General features: G+C 31.8%; 1 protein-coding gene across 2 annotated transcripts in view; it reads right to left on the bottom strand.

The window, feature by feature from the left end:
- The window catches only part of Pcdh15 (protocadherin related 15), a 1,597,439-nt gene that overhangs the window by 1,538,382 nt on the left and 37,365 nt on the right, over nucleotides 1-21,692 (bottom strand). The gene's annotated exons all lie outside the window — the stretch shown is intronic.

The raw sequence follows: 21,692 nt of genomic DNA, 5'->3' as shown, positions 1-21,692 counted from the left end.
ACATACATAAAGGCTATAGCATACTAGCAACAAGACATTCAATGAATCACAGTTTTTGAACTATATGGCTTAAGTGAACAGAAAAAAAAAAACATGGCCACAGATAAATATATTTTTCTCCTCCTCTTCTCGAGGGAAACCTAATTCTTTTCTTTTTGTAGTCAGACTGGCCTTACTGATTTATTTGACCAACACAGTGAAGCGGACGCAACAACATTCTGAAATCTTTAAAGGCTGAGTCACAAAAGTCACAAAAGAAACCCAATCTACCATAATTAAATATGTCGATTCTTCTTCAGCAAACTGAATAGTAGCTATACTCATTTAGGTTTTAAAATTAAAGCAAAATGACTGAAATGGGTGTTATCCGATATTATTTTAATAGGTTATAATTATTTCATATTTTAAACCTCATAAAATGCCCATTCTGTGTCTTGCTACATTAGATGTCATTATGCAGTGAGGAAGCCCAGGCTAAGAATATAGGGGGCTGGGAACACAGAGAAAGACAAACAGACCAGACGGTGCTAGCTCTTCCAATCATCCCAGTTTAGGTGCCAGTCATGTTAGACAGGAAGCTATCCTGGTCATTCTGGGACCAGGATTACATAAAGAGCATAAGAAATGCACACGAAAGTTAGACTGGAAAATATGAGCCATTCTAACTGCTTCCAGCCACTCAAGGCAACTTAGAGGAGACTCCAGTCATCATGAGGCAGGAACAAACTGCCTCTTCTAAATTTTTCTAAAAATTCCTGACACATACATAAAAAAAAACCCATGAGCCAAATAAACCCGGGACAGTTTAATGTGGTAAAGTTTTGGGGTAATTGTATAGCAATTGGTAACTGAAACAGACTTAATGGCCATAAGTAAATGTCTGAAAGCTCATCTGAAGCTATGTTTTTAATGACCTTATTTTAATCCCAAGGTGTTTGTGTTCTGCATGGAGACAATGGAGAGCTATTACAGGATCTAAGTACAACTAGGTATGATATACAGATTTGAAAGGTACCTGCCTCGATTATCCACAGATAACAGATTACAATTTAGTGAGTCTTGAAGGAGGGACTACTCAGGAATCAGTTCTTGTGATTTATGTCTAGTATATGAAAGGCTTAAGGTGGGGGCCAAGTACAAAAAGAGAAATAATAAGTAGCATCTACTTTCAAAAAGTTTACCTTTTGAACAACAGCACAGCAAGTATTTTTCATGGTGCTTCCTGGACAGAAAAGATAGTTTAAAGGGCATGGAAAGGTACACAAAAGGAACTATGGGATCTGAGAGAAAAAAGACAAAGAGAGAATCTCTTAGCATAATGTTGAATTTATAAAGCAGGGAGTAAAGGACTTAATGGATGTATAAGGCAATGATAACTGAAGTTAGAGAAGTAAAAATAAAAGAAAGACTAGTAAAAGAAGAGGTAAGAAAGGAGAGAGAGAGACAGATAGCAAGAAAGACACCAGGGAGAATAATGTTTAAAATTGAAAAATAAAATCTCAAAACATTACTCTCAGTACTTTTAATTTGTTTAATGCATTGATTAGAAATGTTTTATTACTGGAGAAGCTAAAATATGAAATAATCATAAGCTATTAAAATAATATTGGATAACAACCATTTCAGTCATTTTGTCTTAATTTTAAAACCTAAATGAGTATAGCTAATGTTCAGTTTGCTGAAGAAGAATGGACATATTTAATTATGGTAGATTGGGTTTCTTTTTTTCAGCATACATTCAAATTATTCATATTTCTGTTTTTCTGTGCTTGAATTACTAAAATATATTCTTTAAAAATATTGACAGTAAATAGCACTCAAATACATTCTCAGATAATCATTTAAGTCAACTTTAATTGTTTATATCCCTTAAATATATTTGAAAATTACTACATAAGACTAAATAGCTTATAGGAAAATTAATACAATTTGAATTTTACTTTTTATTTCAAATAGGGATGCTTCAACTGAAATTCACAGTAGATTTTCTTTTTAACCACTAAAATTCAGGTTTTGTGTGAGAGTTATACATTTACTGAGAAAAACTGCAGGTATCAAGTTGAATTTGGACACCATGGACAACAGCAGGCAGAGAGAATGAAGGAGAAAGGAAGGAGGGGAAAGAGAGGGAGGAAGAGACCTAGAAGCAGGATCTCCATTTCTTCTCTTTTATCTATTTTTCTTTCCCTTTTAACTTAGCCCAGTTATTTACTTGTCTTGGATTGGTACGCTCCCTTGATGATGTTTCCTTTTGTTTTGGAATTGTCACAGAAAGAGAAGATATTTTCTGCCTCATGGAATCTCTAAATAGATTATTGAAGGAATTTGGGTACAAAGTCATCACCACTTTAGTTATTAACGCTGTCAGTGATGGGGAAAAAGTGGAGAACTCTTTTAGAAAGGTCAGCTGTGTCTTCAATGTCCCTGTCAGTTGGTGAAGCAGGTAGAGACAAGAGAGAAAGAATATAGAATCATATTATTAAGGATGTGTTTCTGTGTATGCACACACAGGCACAAACATTTGAGTGGTGTTTGAAGTTTTTTCTTTTCTCAAAATCTTGGTAAATTTTCATTTGCACCCATATTTTCCTTGAGGCCTGGCTTACCATACCACCATATACAAATTCCTATCTGTCTTGTTTTTCTTATTTTATATAGGGAATACACACACACACACATACACACACACACACACACACAGATGTCACATTCTTTTCTCAATCACAATGACTAGTGCAATGTCTGTTACATAGGAAGATGAAAGGGGGAGGAAAAGGAAAAGTTATTGCATGAATAAATGTATGTCTTCTTATCTAATGTATTCTCCCAGTCATGGTTTCATAGTTCTATCTTCTATCAATCTGATTCCAGTATTGGAAAAATAATATATGGTGAAACTAATTATGTTATCTCTCATTTGAAGAGATGTTAGTGATATGCTAATGAAAAGCTACAATTCTTTTTTCTATCTGTAGAAAAGAAGGATGGTTCCCTGGGGACAGTGAGGGTTTTGTGGTTTCCTTGAAAATGGCTACACTGACTAAGAAGGTGAGTCACAATGGCTTTGAAAATGGAAACAAGTATTGACACAATTGTCAGGTGTCTGAAGCGAAGCACGTTGATTGTAAAGAGGCTGACTATCATTTCACGTATTAAAAAACAAAATCTTTGTCCCAATTATTTGAATGTAACAGTATGAGGAATCTTTAATTAATTGTTTCAATAAAGAGGGTATATGCATTCACAGAATATTTCAAGAAATAAACAAAAACAAATTTTATAAAAGAAGAATGTTAGAAGTAATTCCATGGACATATTTACTATCTCAATAAACTTATCCTCTTTGGCTTCACACATTTCAAGAATAATTGCCCCTCCTAAAATATACAACTTGATGCTCAATGACAGATGATCTCTTTTCCATATTTGAGACAAAAGATTTTGTAATGAATCCTGTGTTCTCTGGAGGAGTATGTTAAATTATAATGTCTTGGCACATTTTGAGACAAACAAAATCCTGGCACAAATCTTATTTCTGATGCAAAAAAGTACAAAATAAAAGCAACAATATTTAAAACACAGCAATTCAAAACCCAGCACTGTTAATATGTGAGAACATTATGTATTATACTAATATTAGTGTCACTGTAACATAAAATAACAAAATTCCTTTTTTAACGATCATTATGAGGATAGGAGCTACTTGTAGCAGGGTTTTATGACATATCTTTAACCACAAGGTCTTAAATTCATAAGAATGAATAATACTCTGAATTGAATTAAGCTGATCATTCCATTGTCCTTCAATTATTGTTGACAAAAGCAATTTTATGGTGACCTAATGTAGCTTACAGTAGTGAAGACATATGTTTTAGAAAAGTTCTGTATAATCAAAGTATTTTACAATAGGAAAAAGTAAATAGTCTTTCAGCCTAGTAGTAAGATATTTCTTTATTCTATAAATATGTATATCATTTGAAGGAAAACAACATAACCTTTGAAAACAGCTTATAAAATAAAATTTAATGTGATGTTTCCAAATCAAGTTGGCAAAATTGAGAAGAGAGAAGAACAGATTACAAAACAACAGAATCTTAATTTGTGTAAATTAAAAAGGGATAAATAAACAGAGGAAAGACTATGAGAATGAACATTTTCAATGTGCCTGCTGTAATTTCTAGAAGTTACCATTGTGGTTGCTTTTCATTGTTTTAAATTTTCAGTTTTTTCAAATTTTGTTATAAATTCGTACAGATTGCGAATTCAAATAAGAATAATGGCATTTTAATTTATCTTTATTTATCTATTGAGTTTTTTTTTTTGTACCAAGGACTAAACTAAGGGATGCTTAACCATTGAACCACATTCCCAGTCCTTTTTATTTTATTTTTATTTTTATTTTTTTATCTTGAGACAGGGTCATGCTAAGTTCCTTGGTACCTTGATAAATTGCTGAGACTGGACTCAAACTTTTGATCCTCCTGCCTCAGCCTCCTAAATTGCTGAGATTACAGGCATGTGCTACTAAGCTTAGCATAATAATGCCATTTTTAAGTTATTCATAAACGTTGAATTTGAGTTAAATCTGTCTTTCAAATTTAAACATCCTAAACAGTAATAAAATATCCAGTTTTCCTTTGTCTAAAAGTAAAATTTAATGCTTCTTTTTTTTTTAATTTGTTTTTAGGTAGAGAGATTGAACTCAGGGGTGCTTAATCCCTGAGTCACATCCCCAGCCCAGCTTTTTTGTTGTTGTTCTTATTTCTTCTTCAGATATCTGAATGGTCTTTTTCACTTAACTGTGTATGTAAACTCTCATTAAAATACAAGTTAAAAAATTAAAAAATAGCTATTCAAATTCAGTTATGCTATTTTGCAGCAAATTTATGACATTTTCGTATTTTTACTCTGCATACTTCATAATCAGACTTATTCAAAGAAGTCTAACAAGTTTTCAAGTAGCAAACAAAATATTGCCTTCAAGAGATGCTCAAATTAATTTAAAACTCTTCAATATGTTGATAGCAATAATGGCAGTCCTATCTTAACCATTTAATAGAGATTCATTATATTTCAGTCATAAGATTTATGTGATTTAGAAGTTTACATCTCTTTTATCATTGTGAATCAATTTTGCAGACATTTTAAAAACAGAAGCTTACTATTTGAAAGATTTCAAAGGTACTGTTGAGATTTACAAAATGATAAAATCTTTTAATGTCTAGGGAGCAAAAAGTCACATTATTAGCACAAGCTGTGCTATATGGGGAATAAGTTAGGCTATGTTAAAAATATGCATACTTCATTATATCTGTGAGCTTAATTTCTAGCTGTTCCTAATCAAAGGCTAAGATAAGCATTAATTGTACTTCATAATTTTAAAAATACCTGTTACAATCAACATTCTATTGGTGGAGAAAATGGCTATATTTTTTGAATGCATTCTTTTGAGGCTTAGTCAATGAATCCCTATTCCAAATATGCTTTGAAAACATTAATTCATGCATGATATATATAAGCTGTAAAACAATGAATTATTTTCAACTACTGTAACTACACAACTAAAAGAAGAAAAACAAGCAAATCTATTTATACCAATAAAAAGTGATTTTTTTTCTTAAAATCCTGGGAATACTTACAAAGTCCATATTCCTAGGAATAATTTAAGCTTAAATTTGTTAATCAATGTCTTGTGAAGAATTATATCAATCACTTCAGTTGTTATTTAATGAAAATACAAGTCTCCCTAATATGAGAGAAAAAAGAGAGAGAGAGAGAGAAATAGCAAAGACAGGCACTTTTGTTGACATATACTTAGTGAATGTAGAATTTATAAATATTTTAATTATATGACTATGTCCCTAAATTTTCATTCAATTGCCCATTTTAGAATTAAAATGTAGACAACTCTTAATTGCAAAATGAGCTATGGCCATACTTTTTGGGCAGCTGAACTTCAGTTACTCCCTTCTACCACTCCGGTAACATTAAAACACAAATCCAAAGGCATGGAAATTTGAGTAGATGTCTGCCCCTCCAATTCTTCCTTGCATATGTGAGGTATTCCATGAATACTTGATAAGTTATGGAATCAATGTAATCCCTAAAATTCAGTTAAATTTGGATTTTTCACATAATACCATAATTTAAAGTAAGTTGTGACTCAAAGCTTTCAAATAATTTGCTAATACTGTTCTAAGTTTTTCAAAATTCTTTAACCTACTTAATAACCTACTTAATCATAAAGATAGAAAAATCCTATTTTTTTAATCTGATTTTTTATTTGTTTTAATTAATTACACATGACAGTACAATGATCTTGACATATCATACATTTGAATCAGATGGGGTATAATTTCTCATCTTTCTGAGTGTACAGGTTGCAGAATCACATTGGTCATGCAGTCACGCATATAAATACAGCAATAATAATGTCTATTTAAATCCTATTTTTAATGAATATTTACCCATTTTATTAAGTTTCTTTCTAGTTATTCCCTGTGTAGTATGTAACACAATATTTAAATGTGAACTTTGAACATGAACTTCCTTAATAGGAATTTCGGTCCTGTCACTTGCTCTCTTTAAGAATAAGGAGAAGTGACATGAGTCTCTGCATCTCTACTCTTTTCATTTTTAAAATGGAGATAAAATGTTTATCTATGTCACAGGACTATTATAGGATTAAGTGAGTTGACACATGTAATGACTGTATAAAATGAGTCTGTCACAAACTAAGCAATCAGTACATTTGTGTATGATTAAGACCGTTATGATGATATGATGATTCTGATATTTATATAGCTTATAAGACTCAACCACAAAATACATTGGAAAATCGACTGAATTTGGACAAGTTACATGTATGCTTTTAGATTTGTTTGTGAAGAACAACTAAATTTCAATATATAGTTCATAAAAATATTTTCTAAAATCTTTAGGGACTCAGAAAAAAGGCTATGAATTCTCTATGCAAGAATATAGGTTTATTTACATAAACTACATGAAAACTTTGTTGGCTAATACTAGCTCAATCCTACTCAAAGACTTTCTCAACTCCTCTTCAGAATCGGTGATTGAATAATTCTGGAACAATTTTCATAGAGCTTCAGGTATATTCTCCATTGTCAAGTCTTCATCAGGAAGCTGGCAACTTTTTTCTGTCTCAATTTCTTAATTTTTAAATTGGGAAAAATATATTTTATTTTAGTTTTTGACAATACATGTAATATTTTATATTAATATATTTTATATTTTGAACAGTTTGTTCAGGAAAGTTGAAGACAGAATACAGAGCATCCCAGCATCTTCTTCTGTTAATAGTTCCCTTCATTATTGACAGCTACCTGTGAAGTGTTATGCTTGTTCCATTAGAAACCCCAACCTGGTTCATTGTTACTAACCAATACCCACAGTTAATTCGTACTTTTTTAGTTTTAAGTTAATGTTCTTTTTCTGTTCCATGATTCCTTCCATAAGGCTATAGTAAATTTAGTTGTTTTGTGTCTTCAAGATCTTTCTGACTCTGATAGATTCTCAGGATCTTTCTGATATTGACTGTTTTGAGCAGTCTGGTCAGATATATTTCAGGATGTCCTACATCAATATTTGCTTGATACTTTTCCCATGGCAAGACAGGAGTTGGAGGCTCTAGAACACTTAATTCTTTCCTCAATATAACAATGACTTCTTCTCTGATATTTTCAGAAAATCATATTTCTGTGATCGATAATTTTTGTTTATAGTTTTAAAATGTTATATTAAACTTGATTTGGGAATATACCAGATATTTCTGAGCTAAAATTAAATTAATACGAAGTACAATGTTTAAGAACTTACTATGAGGTACTGTTGCTAATACATTTAATCTGCACAACAGTCCAAGAGATGATCCGCTTATTCCTATTTTCAAAAGGATGAGTAAATGGGATCTACAATTAAATAATTTGCTCTTGGTTATAAGCTCATAATCAACAAAGCTAAGATATAAATCTGCTTGCTTCTGTTTTCAAATATATTATTCTACTTTCAATATAAGCAGGTCTTTTTCCTCTTAATTTTTTTTTTTTTTTTTGCTTCTCCAATATTTAAGATATCCTCCTGAGTTTCTCATTTAAAGGAAGAGAAACAAATGACTTAAGAGCACTTGACATGGACTAAATTTGAAGGTAAATATGAAAGAAGCATAGAAATACAGATCTAAAAAAAATCCTACCTTTTGCATCCTGCAATCTTTGAATGACAGGTTGGAATTAATATGGGTGCTTAATGGATTTTTTTTTCCATTTGTACAATTTTAAAGAATGTATGTAAAATACTGTAGACCTATCTTAAAGGCCTGGAAAATATAAAGAACATTAGAGTATTTACCCCATAGCTAAAGAAAAGCATTATTAGAAATATACATTTCAATGGCTCTCCATAGTTGTATTATTTTTCCTCCCACAATTTGCCTTACTTCAACTGAAGAAATCATTTCCAGTATTTATGAGTTATCATTCAGGTACCTTTTTTTGATATTTTTGCTTTATGCTTATGTATCTTAAAACATATTTTTGCATATGTTAACTTTTCTAGAATTTCTTTAAATGTTCTACATCTTGCTATCTCTCTCCATATATATTACTATTTATTCATGTAGTGATGGTTCATTAATTCTTATTTATCATTTGTAATTATACCATAATTTATTCATTGTTTCAGTGGTGGACATTTAGATTTTACCAGAATTTTGATATTAAAAACATGTTAAAGTGGAAAATATTGCTCATGTCCTATTATTTCCAAAAAAAAGAGAGTTCCTCTAGAACTTGCAATTTGCATTGGAGAATATAATTTTTGGAATATATTTTGCAGCATTTCTTTAGCTCTGCCATATACTGTAAATCTTCTCCTCAAAAAGCTTATGACAATTCACATTGTCAATGGAAGTGGAATTGCTATTGGTTTATGATTTTCCGTGTTCCCCATCAAACTAGAAACAATGAGGTAATTTTGATTTTTTTATTACAAACTGGATTTAAAAATTATATGTTCCATTTTTTTCTGTTAACTAGTAAAGTTGAACATTTAATCACATTATTCATGTGAATTTCTTTACTGAGCTGACTTTTCATATTGTTTGACCATTTGGCAGAAATGAGGCTTCTTTACCTTATTGATTCTCTGGAGTTCTGTATATATATTCTGATCACTAAATCTCTGAGGTTTACTTTCTGTGCAAATAAATTCCTTAGCATTCCCTTTTACAATTTTATTATATCAGTTTTAATTTACTAAAATTCATTTATCTCTTCATGGTTTGTACCTTTAATCTTCAATATATGGTACTAAAATACAAATATGACTGTGATATATTTTTATACCCCTTGCTCTTGACTTGTGAAAACATTTTAAATTAATTGAATCCATATCCATAAGTAGGTTGGTCTTTAATTTTACTTATTATATTTTCATAAATTAGGTAATTTTAAACAGTATATTAAAGTATTTAATAATTTTTCCTTTTCTAAAATATTCTGTGATATTATGTGATGTGCTGAGAGCTTCCCATCATAAGTTGAGTTTGGCCAATGCCAAAAGGTCAAAGGCAGGGCTAGCCAACAGGAATCTATTACAACTAAAAGTGGTGCATTCAAGGTCAAACATTAGAGCCAGAGGACAAAGCTGAAGGAGAAGACTGTCTCCTTGTCATCCATTACTGCCATACTGTGGTTTTTTCCTCAGCTCAAACTCATGTACACATTAGGTCACTTTATGATCAAGTAATAGAAGAGAAAAAAGGCCAAGCTTTCTTAATACTTCAGTTTGCTCACTATGGGATGCAGGAAAATAAAGGAATGATGCTACACCAAAGGTAAGATCAGTAGTGGTCCAGAAGGATAGAAATGAGGAAAATCCTCCAAGTGGACACTGTTTCATCTTTCTTGTTCAAATAAAAAGACTCAACTGAGGGGAGAGAATATATTACTAGCACATGAGAATTGTAAAGATTTTGAATGCATGATTAGTATTCTGGATCAAGAAAACATTAGATTGGAGATAAGGAAGAGTGGGAAAGAGTCTATTTGTTGAATTGATAGAAGTGTCTACAAGATATGAAAACCTTTAAATCTTACATTAATGCTAACTAAATAGTATCTACCATGTGCAGGATACTAGACAAGCAAGTGGATAAAGTGACCAAACCAGGTGGCCTCTGCCAGACTCTGTTATTGATATACCCAGTGCTGGCACAGTGGATGTCTGAGTGACATTGTAATACAGCAGCTCCTTCTGGAAGTTGTCTTTAGAAGAAATAGTTTTTTTAATTGGTTCTTTATAGTTATATATGACAGTAGAATCTATTTTACATATTTTTACAAGCATGGAATATATCTTATTCTAATTAGGACCCCACTCTGTGGACATGCACAGTGGTGAGATTCACTCTGTAGTATAGTCATATATGTAAATAGGAAAATTATGTCAGATTCATTCCACTTTCCTTTTCCTATCCCCCTCTTCCCTTCATTCCCTTTTTTCTTATCTACTGAATTTCTATACTTCCCCTCCACCAATCCCCTTATTATGGTTTAGCTTCCATATAGGTGAAAACATTTGACTTTTGGCTTTTGAGGACTGGCTTATTTCACTTAGCACGAGAGTCTCCTCATCCATCCATTTACTGGCAAATGTCATGAAGTCATTCTATTTAATGGCTGAGTAATACTTCATTGTGTGTGTGTGTGTGTGTGTGTGTGTGTGTGTGTGTGTATCACATTTTCTTTATCCATTCATCTGTTAAAGAGCACCTAGATTGGCTCCAAAGGTTAGATATTGTGAATTGTTCTGCTATAAATATTGATGTGGATGCATCTCTGTAGTGTGCTAATTTTAAATCCTTTGGGTATATCCCCAGGTGTGGGATCAATAGGTCAAATGGTGGTTCCAGTCTCGCCTCTCCTTCCTAATTTTTTAATGATCCTTGTCTAAAAATTTTTTTAAAAAATCTTTCTTAATCTTTTAATAACCCACCCCTTTCAATGTAGTATTCTAAATTCTAAAGAGAGGTTTCTCTGAAGCAACCTTCCTTCTCTAGTTCTATGTTAAATAGCATTTGTTGTGTCATCAACTAATGCAAAGCATATAAATTAACTTGAAGAAAAATAATGTGCTTTGTCTACAAAGAAAATGTAGATGCTGATGAAGGAGGTGAAGGTCTACTGCAATGTTTTACAAAGGAAAAAGACACATGCTGCTTTAGTAAGGATGAACTTATCCAGTTCACAGATACCTGACTACTGTTTCACTGTATCCCCTTTTTTTTTCTACAGATCCCTCCATGCCCTGATCCCACCTAAGATGGAGATTTGAGATGAAAAAGTCTCCTCAAGTCTTCTGTATGCCTGAGAATGAATAATTAATCTGATTCCTTCCACCAACTCCTTTCTCCTAAATCTTTGGTCCATCAGCAGTAAGTATAGGCATTTTATTCTGTTAACAAAATGATCATGGTAGCATAGATGGAGATTAAGCATAGATCACAGTGCATGAGCTTTCAGATCACCAAGTTTGATCTCTATAGCCACTGCTATGTGTCTGTTCTGACAGCCACAGAGACAATGCTAAACTCCTATCTAGTGCTATCCTTTAAGAAATGCAATCAATTTCTTGGGAACAAGTTGATAATACTGGAATCAATTTTTTATTGAAGTGGAGGTGATTTGTCTGAGTTTGAGTTGACTTAAAACAGAGGTATGAATTTGTGTTTGGTGTCTATACATGTTCAGCTACAATCTCTATCCAAGATCTTCAGAATGTCTAATCTTCTGAACAGGATCTTTCATAATTCTGCAGTGAATCAATGAACACATTTCAGATTGTATCTTTATTTCACATAATACGATACATAGGGAATTGTTTAAAAACAATTATAGAGAATTTTCTCTGTAAAAATAATGTTTTTGTGTGTAATTAGTGTATACTATAAAAGTACTTATTAACTCCATACAAAAATCTGAATAATATATGTGACATTATTTAGAATTACATCAAAAATTTGTTTCAAACTTAGAAAAATTATATAGAATATAACTGAATTGACCCAATAACATCATGTACTTCTACTCTTAGAATCTCTTCACAGATTTTTATTATATTCTTTTTTCTGCTTTTCCTACTTTGAATAGAAATAATCTTGCTTCTGAAACCAAGCCCTGCTTAATAGGCCATAACCTCCTGCCTGGTATTTACTAAAAAGAGCTTTCTATTGTATATATGCATCTCTTGCAACTCTGAAGCATCTGTCAAGGACCTGAGAGCCATTCCCAAGAATGTAATCATCAAAAGAATAAGACCTCTGTCTCCAAGGCTCCATGGGAGGACAGAATTCCAACTTTGATAATTGTCATCTAACAAACACAGCTGGCATGCTCTCATTTACAATAACCCGTGCTTTTAATTTTATACTTCTCTGATTCTACTCAGTCCCCACAGTATCCCTCCTTCTAAAACACCCAAAGCAGAGTGGGGCTAAGCTTTTTCTCCTACTGCTAGACATTTAAAAAATAACTTCTTTATTTTAAATGAGTTATTTATTTAATATAAATTTTTATTTTTAATTTTTAAGTTGTTATGTGAGATGTTTTACAGAATACATTGTCCTGGGAGGCACCTTGAAATCTGATCAAAGAGTGACCATGAGGTGAGTGAACTAAAAGTCTAAACCAACAGGGCAAAGTGCTGACCATGAAGTTACACATAGGACGAAAATCGTAAAGCCTTGAGAGACACAATCAAGACCCAAGACATTATCAGACCCATCTGTTCCCCAAAGCCCTCACGATTCCTTTTCACTGGCCCCTTCAGGAGACCAATAATTGTGTCTCTTTGTTGGTTAAACTTTGATAAAGCTCTTTTAGCTAAAACCCATTCTATAATATTGGCTTCTATGTGCACAGTACACTGAGCCCTTGCTTGGTATCACGTGTAAGGTATATTTATTATTTTTGTTGTTGAGCATTTTAATTGGAGTATAAAAGAATAAATGCAAAAATGGAAACTATAAGTATTGGGCAAATTAAAACACTTGTATAATCCACACACAGGTTAATGAATAAAACATCAACATTTTTTCATACATTTCCCTCATATAACCTTCCAATACCAGTTCCCTATCCAGACTCTAAAAGCATAGATATCCCATAAATTTTCAAGTGTAAGAACTATATTTCACTCCTGATTATGACCCTTTACCTATATTTCACAGCTTACATGGCACCATTGCATGACACATCACAGCACTGATGCTCAAGCAGGAAAAATACCACATCCCGAACTGAACAGAATTTATATGAATATAATTGAAGGGCCTGTTATTCTTGCATATGAGTGCTAAACATTTTCCTATATTTACTAAAAGTTCGCATGGAATAATGATGCTTTATATTTTGCAAAGAAGTATTATACAATACCATTTATTTGAATAATAAAATTAAAGTGCAATTTAGAAAAATTTGTTTTAAAAATGTAGGAACGAAGGCAAACTTTTCTACAGCAAAATTTTATAAGGTCCTCTTGAATGACAAGTACTCTCAGGTTCAATACAGAATACTAGTATTTTACATGTGAGAAATTTATACAAGTATGTTATATGTAGATTAATATTAGAGCATTAGTTTCTTTATCACAAACAAATGTAGTTAATAGGTTTGCTTTTACTAGTAATAAGTAGATAGCTAAATTTAAATTTTAAAATTGTGTTCCATGCTGATGTAGCATAATATTTGTTAGAAAACAATTCTAGAGTTGGAATTTTTCTTTTCATAGGTTCACTAAGCCAAAATATTAATCAAGGGGATTTAATCAGACATATGTAGATGTAAAAGTGTACACACCCTCCTAATACACTTTTCTTCAGAAATAGTACAATTTTCCCCCATATAGAAAAAACCATTTTAAACCTTCTGTATAGTTCTTTTTACATAGGATTTGAAAGTGCCAATGAATGTTAGGCAAAACAGTACAGTGTTTGCTTAAGACATCTCCAAATGTTACCACAAGTAAACTGTAAAAGCAGCAGTGATTGTTTTCCTAGACTCAGAGACAACAGCAGACTACTACAGCATTGTCCAGAGCATGTTAGGACTATGCAAGGAAACATTCAGGCCAATCTTCTACTTTAGCTTTGCAAATGTTCACAAAGTACTATGCATTGCCATTTTTAAAATGGGATGAGACTTTTTTAAACCTAAGTTACATTTCTATATTAATTTAGGCTACTTTAACAGATTTTTATAATGGAAATTTTGTTATAAAGTAGTATTTCCCCCCATCCCTCATCCTATAGAGGAATAAATGAAGATGAAAAACAGAAACAAGTCCAAAATACAAAGCATTTTTTCTATGTATACATTTTGTGAGCCAGTAATTCTCCAATTGGTGGTGCCTGATGCAATCCCCAATGCAGCGAATTGATTTATCACCCTCAAATACAACAACATAAGTATGTACATTAATGGAGTTGATTATTATCTATATCTTGGTCATCAATAGTGATGATTTCTCTAACTGGTAGTAAGTTAGTATTATTGTACAGCTTTGACTATATATTCCTGAAAAACTCACTCAGAAATTCTGTTCCATAGTTCATTGTTAGAGTTTGGGAAATCTCAAACAAGTGTGATAGCACATCTTCAAGGATAGGCATTCTAGAAGCACTAAAACTCTCACCACTTACAAAACATAGTGAATTGTCAAGTGCAAATCAATGTAGCAATGAAGAGTAATATCACCATACAATACCAGTGACCATAAAATTTTCCCTTTCATTGACACTGGGTTTACTTTTCACACTTCCACTGTCAAGTCCTGTGTTCTATGAAGGTATTTTACTCTGTACATCTTTTCTAGCCAAGGATAATACTATTTGGGGCTAATACCTATGTTAATAGGTAAATCTAAATAAACATATATAAATAAAATATAATGTTTTGAAAAAATAAAAATTCAGTTTGATTTTATTTTAAACAATAAGAAATGTCTTTGGTGAATATCATTTTTTAATGAAATCTAATGGTTAATTTAAGATCCTCAGAAAAGATCATAAAGAAACCTTCTGAAAACAAGACTAAATATGTATTTAAGAAAAAGCTCATGTATTAGAGAATACATAAAATTGAGTAAAATACCTTCATAGAACAAAGCTGAGAAATTAATCTATTAAAATATATCAGGGTAAAAGTACAAATCTGAAATGACCTTTGAAGACAGATAATAACAACTCTCGACCTCATTAAACATTTGATGTAAAATTATTTTATTATAACCAGGTCAGGAACATACATGCTACAATTTTCAAAGTGAGATGAATATGAAATTCTTGGATTTTAAGTTAACCAGCTTCATTTTTTTCCTACTATAATACCAACAAAACTTTGTCATCATAATTGCCTGAAAATCAGTTGGAAGAGCTACAAATGCCTTTATCCCAAAGCAGTTCTGCATCTGCACTTTTGAACAGGACAGAATAATAATCATTTTCATGAATGATAATTATGTTTCTTTCCAGGTTTTTTAAGTATATAGTTTTTGAAAGAGTACATTCTGAAGTGGTGTGATAAAAGCTTGCTGATGAGATGTTCCTGTTCCCAAATATGCCTGTTAGCCCAACTATTACACACAGAAATTCCATGAACAGAGCATCATTTGTTTTTCTAATCATAGGTATCATATACATTTTAAAATAAATTATCTCATAAAAACACCAGAGTAAACTTGCAGAAAAAGGAGAGGCATATTTTCTGAGTGGCTACTCACGTCTCAAATGCCTTGAATTTTATAGTCTTTTTTAGAAAAAGAGAAAAAGAAAATAAAAGTAGCATGGTTGATAAAATAAGAAAATAGCCCAATATTATTGCAGTCATCACATGTGCTAGTAGTAGAGATCGCCCCAGTTTGAAATTAATTTTTTTATTAGATATTAAATAATATGTTGTAATTTCTTTTAGTCTGGATGACACTTTTTAAAATTAATAAAAATTATTGACAAAGCTTCTATAGTTGTACTTTTTATCTAATATATAACATAGTATCCAGGGATACACTTTGATTTTCTGTCATATTTTCTTCAGTGCTTTGGTTCTAGTCACTGACAGTCTCAACACTGGCAGAAGTTGTAGTTTAATTTTTAAAATTCATCATTTTAAGAGTTTACTCTTTTAAGGAGGCATTATAACAAAGTACCGAAGGGCACAGAACTTCAGTTTAACTAGAAATTTATGTCTGCACGCTACTGTTGTTTCTGATTTACCCACTACTCTTCAGTAAAATGGAAATAAAATTGGCTATTTTATATAGTTATTATAATGATTAAAAGAAATACTTTTAGAAATATATATGTTTAATATAAAATGGTACATTGTATTATTTTCCCAGTGCAGATGAATTTGAATTCACCCCATGAATTATAATGGTGTCTTGACCTAGTAAACCCATATAAAACTGAAAATATAAGAAGTTAAGTTCATTTAATACTCGTAACCTACTAAACATCATAAATTAGCACCATGGAACACTGTAAAGAACGGGTTTTTTATTTGTGATCTAGTGGTTGATTACAAGCTATGGGTCATTGTTACTTCCCAGAATTATGAAAAAGTATACATATAACCTAAAAAAAGATTAAAATTCAAAATCTATAATACTGTTTCTGCTAAATGTATATCACTTTCACACCATCAGGACGTTATTTGCACAGAGTCTTGATGCTCTGGAGCTCAAATAATATCATATTCATTGCAGGTGGGCTTCCTTGGACCAGGGTAACTTCCTTGGACCAGCTGCCTTATGCTGATGGAAATCGGTCAGGGCACAGCAGGCATGCTGACAACTAAGGAAACCTTTGCAGAGTAATCCCCAGTGCTAGGGCAACATGTTTTGGAGAGGGATTATAGCAACTGATGACTGTTGCCACCACTCTTCTTGCTGTCCATCACCACATCTACCATAATTTCAGGTAATATTGATAACTTGGTCCTTCTAAGCTACTATTGGCTTAAGTGTATTGGATATAACTTTAAGAACCAGTACCATAAATATTCATTTAAAAGATTTTATATGGTTAATGGGTCATGAAGATAGTGAAATTACCTATGCAGTAAGATGCTTCAATGCCTTCAAAATTATCCAGGGAGAGGTGACAAATATTTTATTGCAGATAAAAATGTAGCAAAATCAGCTTTTAGCTTACCACATCATGTGTAACCATCCTTCATAAGTTACTCCGTATTTCATGTTGTGCTCACCTACACACTGTCCACTTCCAGGGGAAAAAAAGGCAGAAAAATGTTTACCCATTCATTTGTGGGAATTTCAATTCTTAAAAAAAAAAAAAAGTATATTTAAAAGAAACCACCTGAAGAAAATATTTTTAAATTGTATCAAAAGATTCAAAGGAAACATTCTGCTTTATTATGATTTTGAAAAAAAGCCAGAAACAACCATTTCAAGTAAAACACTACCTTGAGAATATTTGTAGATCATTTTACTGTTTCAAAGAAAATATGAGTAAAATGTTCTGTGTACATTTCTGAAAGTAGTACTATTCAAAACAATCTATTTTCAGAAATAAGAAAGCACAAATCTCAGAAAAACAGTAATAAAAATGATATTTAATGTAAACTCATTCAGAGGAATCTGGTAAACAGGGCTCTATTTCTGCTTAAGTCTATGACTCATCGCCCTAATACCACTAAATGTGTTTTAAACTGGATATTACTCTCCTGAGGTAGGGAGAACATAATAGTAACTATTCAGGCAAAAATTGTACATCTTAACACTGCCATTGTCTATAATTACTAGTGCTAAATTTTTTCCAACATATTGCAAAGGCAAAGATGAAATTAAAAGGCATATATGTATGTTCGTGTTTCAAATTAGGCAAAACAAAGCTGTTTGTTTTCCAAAAGAGAGCAGTTAGAAGATTTTCATCTTAAATTCTTAAATTTAACTTGTTCATGAACTATTGCATTTATGAATAGTTTCACTTATTTCTGAAAATTATTAGAATCCCATTTAGCATTTCTTTGACAGCTTTTTCGTCTGTAGTCACTATTTCTAGAAAAGACCTAGTAGGTGAACAAATACGGTCATCATGAAAGAAAGACAAATAGTATGAAGAGGTTCTTACATTTCTTTTAGGAAGAAAATAATTTTATATAAGTTTTATGAAGGCACATTTTCAAAGTAGTCTTCATGGGTGTTTAGTACTATACTGGACTATAGATATGGTTTTTGACTCAAGTGTTACTGGAAATGTTTTATTGCAAAAATATTCATACATTTTAAAATTTAAGATCGGAAGAGGTCTGCTGCATTCTGACCTGACATTTTATGAATCTCAGGAGCCAGTATTTTCTTTGGGAGCACATCTCTGAAATTACATTGTCAGTCAATGGGAAATACAGCTTGATAGTCAAGAACATAAAGCATGATTTATATATGACTTTTAAGAATGTTTCTTTTGTGTAGAGTAATATATATCTACTGATTCTGGGAATATAGTCATTTATACTGTAGTGTAGAATTTACTACAACACACACGCATTCTCTTTCTCTTTTTCTATCTCATAACTAAATAGGCAAAGTAAAAAATGTTTCAAATGCTATTAATTTCCATCCAAACTTCACACAAAGCCTGACTTTCTGAAAGCATACTTAGTATTTGTCACCATTTCCTTACTATCTGATCTAAATTATTTCTTCTTTCAAAATGCCATCATCTATTTATCTTGGCATTAGCAAATGTGGTAATTATTACTTTTAGCTGTTCCCAGTGTGTTAATTTTTTTTTTCAAATGATACTATTACAAAACCAATATCCAAAACAAAATCACCCAGATATTTTCCATGGGAAGAAATGGGAATGGACTTGTAAGTACATTAGTTCTAATAAGATTACTAAATACATACATTAAATATATGAGTTAATAAGTTCATATTATTAATAGCTAATAATTTTAGGAACTCTACAATGAAGAAATCCTTCTGCATAAAATTTCAATGTGTACCAAAGAAGTAACTCATAAAATGTCAACCAGAACAAATCTCTTCAAATTAATTACTAATCTTTCAAAAGAGTTATTAGCAAAAACATTATATTTTTAGTGGTAATTTCCTTTGTTTTAGACTAAAATTTGCATTCATGGAACAACTGCATAACCTGAAACATAAATGTAGAGAACGTGAATTACAAACAGATACACTAAGTGAGGAAGACCAGGAATTGAATATAGACATTTCAGATTATAAAAATTAGAGTTAAGTAATTGTGGCAACTTGACCTAGAAGTTCAATCTGTACTCTAGATTTTTGCATTGTTCTTTTGCAAAGCAATAATGGTGTATGTAGGGAGCCAAGAATAACAAATGACCACTAGAATACTCATTATCTTCCAATTTTTTTGCCATAAACCCCCTTTGTATAATTCTAATTTTAAGAAAAATATTCAAATAATTTTAATATTATTGGAAGTTGTAATTTCCAAAGAATGATTATGAGGCAAGCATTTTTGAGACATAGGTACTTGGGAATTATTTAAAATTTTATTCATGAAATTGTAATATTTAATATAAAAATAAAATATTTATTACAATATGTAATTAAATAGTGAATACTTGAAAATGTCTAATACATTTTATTTCCCTTCCATTGATGTCTAGTTTCTGAGACTAATATATAGAGATTTAGAAAAACAATACTTTTTTTTTTTTTTTTAAGTAACCAGGGACTGAACTCAGGGGCATTCAACCACTGAGCCACATCCCCAGCCCTATTTTGTATTTATATGAGACAAGATCTAACTGAGTTGGTTAGCACCTTGCAGTTGCTGAGGCTGGCTTTAAACTAGTAATCCTCCTGTCTCAGCCTCCTGAGCCTCTGGAATTACAGGCATGTACCACCACACCCAGCAAACAATACATTCTTAATGAAATATAAGATATATAAAGGCTAGGATATTAATATGTGCTAAATTTAAAATAAAAAATTAATTCAAAAATAATTATTAAGTATACAATAATTAATTATAAATAATTGTTAAGTGTTCAAAATATTTGGCCCTGTTCTGGGTGGAGGGAAAAAAAACTAAGACCAAAAGAAATAAAGTTCTGTTCTCTTAAGTTTATAGTCTATATAGAGTGGATGAATAGAGATGAACAGCACACATACAAGCAGGATAATAGTAGCTTTAACAGCTTTACAACATGATGGTAAGTAAGAATAATATATGCCTGGGTCAACTGTGGCTACTACAAGAAGTAATCCACAAACTCTACTACAGTAGATATTGTGTAAACCTGATATGGGCAAAACCACTTCTGCTTTCTCATTTTGTTATATTTCTGGCCTTTCTACTTCCTTGCTATTAAGAGGTTCTTGGTAACATCTAGGGATGATTGAAACTAGAAAATGTGTTACTATGTTTAAATTAATTATTTTCATGTGTATTTCAGAGGGAGAAGACTCTTCAGTGATAGCATGTATCTACCAAATCAGAGCATTTACTCAAGAAATCAGGGCATTTCCTTTGCATTCTTCTTTGACTCTTGGTTGTAAGGATTTCAGTGGGAGCAATAAACCCTCCATTGGTAGTACATGATCTGATTTGCATCAAAGTGTAGATATCTACAACAATGAAGATAATTAGTGTGCGAGGGAATCAAAATTATTGTTCCAAATGTTATATCTACAAAGCAAAGATTTTCATTTTTTGCTTCATATATTGAAACAAAGTTTTATAAGAATTTAAAATCTATGTTGTGTAATCAGAGGTTAAAGAAGATTGGCAAATTTTCACAGAAAATCATGCAAGTTCAGCTATTGTCAGAAAGTTCTCAGTATAGAATTCTTTGCCAGATAATAGTGAATATCAACAACAACAACAACAACAACAAAGCCCATCAAGTTCTCTAATGTTTGAAGTGGCATTTAGAGGTGGTGGCCGAATGATGTCATTAATTCATCATCATACTTTAAAAAAACATAAAATAAATAAGCTATTTCCTGAAAAAAAATCTGTCTCTAATTTGACGTAAACTGCAGGGTAGTATTTTTCCTAATCAAAATACTGAAATACCAAAAATATTTAATATTTTTAAAAGTAGAATTTCGTCTTTCTTTTCAGTTATCAAGTGTGCATGACCATGGTGCACTTGTCTTCAAAACGTTGTTTTCCTTTCCTGGAAGTGTCAAAAACATGCTGCGTTTTGAAACTGTTAGACCCTTCAAGAATCACTTGTGAACAGTTCCCTCGGGACTATCAAATGCCAGCTTTCCTTCTTCGAGTTACTCAAAAAAAGGTCATCCATTCAGAAAGATGAAAACCCGAATAAAATTAGACACTTTCTGAAAGGAGACTTGTTTGCAAGTTGTGTTTACGTCTTCAGCATTTTGACTTTCTCAAGAAAGGGGCATTCTGAGGTGTTACATTTCACAATGAAATGTCCCTGATGACTCTTAGTTTATCCGCATGTATCATAGGGGTTAAACATCCTTATTCAAAAGGAAAGCAGTATGGAGATTCCTTGGAAAGCTGGGAATGAAACCACCATTTGACCCAGCTCTCCCTCTCCTCCGTCTATACCCAAATGACTTAAAAACAGCACACTACAGGGACACAGCCACATCAATGTTCATAGCAGCGCAATACACAA

Source organism: Ictidomys tridecemlineatus, chromosome 1 (genome assembly GCF_052094955.1).
Source record: "Ictidomys tridecemlineatus isolate mIctTri1 chromosome 1, mIctTri1.hap1, whole genome shotgun sequence".
Classification (NCBI taxonomy): Eukaryota; Metazoa; Chordata; class Mammalia; order Rodentia; family Sciuridae; genus Ictidomys; species Ictidomys tridecemlineatus.
The sequence above is the reverse complement of the archived record's forward strand: the minus strand, read 5'-3'. Positions and strand labels throughout refer to the sequence as shown.